Source organism: Castor canadensis, chromosome 7 (assembly GCF_047511655.1).
Source record: "Castor canadensis chromosome 7, mCasCan1.hap1v2, whole genome shotgun sequence".
Lineage (NCBI taxonomy): Eukaryota > Metazoa > Chordata > Mammalia > Rodentia > Castoridae > Castor > Castor canadensis.
Window position 1 is genome coordinate 24,060,152 of NC_133392.1, and position 5,335 is coordinate 24,065,486.

Genomic DNA, 5,335 nt, shown 5'->3' on the forward strand with positions numbered 1-5,335 from the left:
AGAAAGTTCTTACCTATACCTATTAATTCCAGAGTATTTCCTACTCTTTCCTGGACCAACTTTAGAGATTTATTCCTTTCCTTTTATTTGCAGTGCTGGGGTTTGAACTCAGATCCTTACACTTCTCAGGCAGATGCTTTACCATGTGAGCCACTCTACCAACACTTCCTGCATAAAGGGTCTTACTTTATGCCTAGGCCAGCCTGGACTGTGATGCTCCTATCTGTGCTTCTCCAAGTAGCTGGGCTGACAGGCTTGTACTCTGGTGCCAGCTATTGGTTGAGATGGGATCTTGTGGACTTCTTGCCACGCTGGCCTCAAACCACAATCTTCCTAATCTCCACCTACCAAGCAACTAGGATTACAGGCTTGAGTCACCACACCTGGCTAAGATTGTTTTCTTTCTTTTTTCAGATAGCTTGTTCTTAGTGTATGAAAGCACAATTGATTTTTGTATGTTGATTTCATGTCCTGCCACACAAATATATACATCAATTCTATCAGATTTTTTTGGTGGAGTTCTTAGAGTTTTCCATTTATAAGATCATATCATGTGCAAATAGAGATGAGTTAACTTTGTCATTTCTACTTTGGGTGCCTTTTATTTCTTTTTCTTGTCTAGTTGCTGTAGCTAAGACTTTCAGTATTATGATGAATGGTGAGTGTGGACCCACATATGTTGTTCCTGATCTTGGGAGAAAAATCTTTTAGCTTTTCACCACTAAATATAATGACTCGATCTTTTGAAGTACCAAAGTGCCTTCAGTGAGCTAAGAAATGGTACACCATCTTCTTTCAAAGAGCTGAGTCTAGTGAGTGAGAAGCATGAGAGCAATGGATAGAATAAAAGTAGGATCAATAATGCCATATGTCAGGCATTATTCCAGACATCGTACATTTAATACCTTATGTAAACCTCAATAAATGCTTTATGAATTTGGCAACCTAATAGCCCCATTTTATCAGTAATTTTTCAAATGATTCGTGTAACAAGCAATATGAAAGAAACAGATCCGAGGAACATGAAGCAGGGTGGTAAGATAATTTTTCATTAAACAGACATGTCACCTCCATAAAACTCTCCAATTTCTTCAAAACATTTGAAAATGAAATTAAACTTTACCCCAACATATTTACTGGTTAAAACATTTGCTGACAAAGATCATAAGTTCTTTATAAATTTAAATTTGAATTAAAGAACAGAAAACAGAAATCTAGGAAAAATTGAAGTTGGTTGCCAAAGAAAGTAGTACTTAGTTTTGTTCTTTATTATCACAGATTCAGGGATTTTTATATTATCTTTAGTGATATATATGAATATATATATATATATATATATATATATATATATATATGTACCTTTGCTCAAATTTATTTCTAAATAATCTTATTGTTTTTGTCTCTTTGTAAATGAGGTTGATTTATGTATGTATAAATATCACTGGGTTTATCATGATATATATAGATATATGAAGTATTTTATAACCCAAATGAAGGACTTGTTTTAATCATAAAATTGTACAACTTTTTGATTTAGAAAGTCTAACATTTTGCAAATGAAGAAGTTGTGTTTCAGAGAAGTTAAATGACTGGCTCAAGGTCACAAAAGAAGTTTGCATCTGAACTATGTCTGGACTTTGGTTCTTATGAGCTCTATCAGTTTAGGACTCTTTACCACTTATTTATTTACCCACTCACACATTCATTTTATCATTAAGTTTTTATTGAACACTTAGTATCTGTCAGATTCCAACCTAGGTACAGGGCTGCAGCAAAGAACAAAGCATTAAGGAAACTCTTCGGCTATGGAGACTGTGCTCTAATGTGTGAGATACATCAGTAAATACATAATAGATGCCAGTAGGTGTTAAGAAGAAAATTAAGTAGGGAAATGAAATGGAAGTTTTTAAAGGAGGCATGCTATTTTAGCTACATCGACCAGGAAATGTCCTGTTTAAAGTGTGATTTTTGAGAAAAAAGTCCTGAATGGAAGTTTAGAATTTAGCCTCATTGCTAGCTGGAGGAAAGGATTAGAAGTAGATGAAATTGCATGAGCTCAAACTCAAGGAAGACATGTGATTGTCACATTTGGGGATCAGCAAAGAGTCCAATGCGTGAGCAGTAGTGAGAACAAAGGAGAATATATTAGAAGGAAGCATCTGCATACGTAAGAGGGGCCAGAGCATGTCCTGCTCTGAAGGGAACTTTAGGATTTGGGCTTTCCATGTAAAGAGGAAGTTCTCCATGGACAATAGCTTCCCTTCTCATTTATCCTGCACTGTGATGTTGTGAGTGCTCTTTCTGTTTATGGACTTCCTTTTATCAGTAAGCAACATTATGCTTGCTACACAAATAGTAAAGTACATGGCCTTTCACTTTGTGATGCTTACAGCTAAATGAATGACAAGGAGTATTAAAAAGAAATCACAGAAGTACATAGAATTGATTTTGAATCTACTTCAAGACTTCAATAGAAAGGGTGATATAACTTTAAATGAGACACAGAGCTACATTTTTTAAAGTGGTAGGAAACATAACATCAAGGATATATCTTGAATGATTGAAAAATCAAAGGAAGTTGGCATTAAGTATTAAATTCTCATATATATAATATATTCATATGTACATATAAATATAATAAATATATAAATATATGAAATAGTGGAAGAACTTAGTTCACATTATGTTCCAACATACTGAAATATGGCACTTTAATGAGAAATGTTATTTTCTGGGTTATAAACGGACAATAAAACTGATAAAGCCAGTCAACAATACGAAATTTCCTCCCCCCAAGTGTTTCATTTTGTATACTTGTCAAGCCCTTTGGTTTCTTTTGGGAAGAAAGGTGTATATGACTAAGAAATATTACCCAATATTTATTTATGGCTGTCACTGCTTTCGATATTGAAAAGTCACAGAATGAATTTTCTCTTTGTGTCTGCTGTTTTTAATAAAACTTTTAAAAATAAACTTAACATTTTTTACTTTTTTGAATCCTGGATGCATTTTACAAATATTAGTTAGCCAAAATGTTGTTCTCTTAAGAAAATGGTTTGTGTTGGTCATAAATCTATTTTATTGACAAGTAAATCAAGAAGACATTGCCACCAATCACCAGACAGGACATGGGTCTAGATGTGGGCCATTTCTGTGTGATTCTTAGATTTAGCTTACGTATGGAGCCTACTTTTCAAGTGGTGAGATGATTCCAGAGAGGCATTTGAATCTGATAGTAAAGATTTGAAGTCATATGAAGGAGTTTACCTATATCAGACAAGACCAGAACTGAGGACACTTTCTCTACCCCAGAAAGGGGTAGACGTGTTAATAGCAACCTTCTCATAACAGATCAAACTGAATATTACATGGCTCACTGCCTTGAATAATCTGATCCATTAGAGTCCTAGGGTGATTAGTCTAATCTGCCACCTGAGAAATTTTCCTTTGTATAGATAGGGGCATAAAATAGTCAAACAGAGATTATTTTTGTCCAATATTTATGAAACACAAAAATTCTTTCTCTCTGTCCAGCATTTCACAATTTCCTCTGATTTCAGTCTTCCTTCAAAAAGTAACAATGACAAATCTCTTTCACATAAAGAATATGAATGGTAGGTGTGGATAAGTAAATGAAACATTATTGGGACAGTATATTTCATATTTTATCCAAGTCACCATAAATTTTTGACATTTATGTTCTTCAGAATCTGCCAATGAACGCTGAAGATTTTACTTGTGAAATGAAATATTCAGAATGCCATGGGTCATACACATCTACCAGAAAAATGGTGAAGTATTCTAAGACAATGGAAGAGGAGGTTGTCAGACTGTGGCTGTGTCTGACAATGAGACACAGGCTGGAGAACTCTGAAATTCTTTTTTGCAAAATGACAGGGAGTGGAAATATAGTTTGCAACAACTGTGATTCCAGACCTCCATCACTTAAGAAGGGAGTACCAATTACACAATTAGAATCTTGATGGATTATTTCATTTTTCCATGCTTGGTTTGTCCATCTTTACTTTCAAATGCACATCTTTTCCTTATGTTAATATTTACTCTTCTGAGATTCTAATGCTTTAAAGATATGAATGTCATTGAATCTAGCCCAAACCTTTGAAAGTTGAGATCTAGAGCAGTCATATATTATGTGGCTTTGGTGGATGGCCTAATCAATACAGATAAAAATTCATGACATAGTATGAAATTATTCACATATACATACATACATACATATTTTAACCTAATTCATTTATTTTAGAAGACATCTACAATACTCCAAGTATTTTAAGCCTTTTAACTATTCCCCTTATAGGTAGTCTCTATTCCTTATTAAAAAGATAAACACTTATCTAAAGAAATACCTGCTCCAGGTTTCCCCTCCTAATTTAGCAATTCTTCTGCTGTGGGAGCACAAATGTCTAACTTTACCAACAGACCAATCACATTAGAATGCATCTATTGAGTTGTTTCTCTGTTCCCTTCCACCCCCACCATGAACTCTACTACCCAAGAAGACAGGGGCCATGTTTTAAGTACTATGAACCCTGTTATATAACACAGCTAATGACTCTAAACTGGATTCTGAAAGCACTGGAAAACAATAAACACTTTCATGTAAGGACATGATAGAACAGATTTGTGTCTCTAAGTATTCACATATGCTGTGGTTTAGACTCCTATTAGACAATCATGAATGGAGAAAGGAAGTTGTTTTATTATTTCAATAATCTAGGAAATAAAGACTCTCGTTTGAACTGTGATAAAGGATTGATATTAAGAAGCCGGGAAAAGGAAAAAAAAAGTAATAACTCAATGTCAAAGCATTCAGAGATTTGGAAACTAAACCTACTCTTTTCCTCACTATTCATCTTAATCAAAGATGTTCACTTCAGTCTGGCTTGCCCTTTTGAAAAGATGAGGGTAAAATTTTCTGTAGCAGGAACATACACAATATGACACACTTAGTTTTGAACACACTAAACTTGCATTCTATACTCATATACCTCTTGGGAGTATCAAAATAGAAAGAAGCAAAATATGCAGGAAGAGTACATCACAAGGTAAATAGGGGAATTTGAAATGGAACTTAGGAACTAGAATGCTAAAGGACCAGGGAGGGGGAGTCAGTGGAGAGCTACTCCATTGGTTGCAACATAAAGAGTAGTGGAAAAGCAGTCACAGGATAAGATTAAGCTGGCAATTTGGCCTAATTAATGTAGGCGGGTTACAAATGACACTTAGTTCTACCTAGGTCTCATGGGTTCTCACTCATCAAGAGTTCATCCCTCCCGTTCTTGATCTATAACACGGATCTGCTCAGTAGCACATG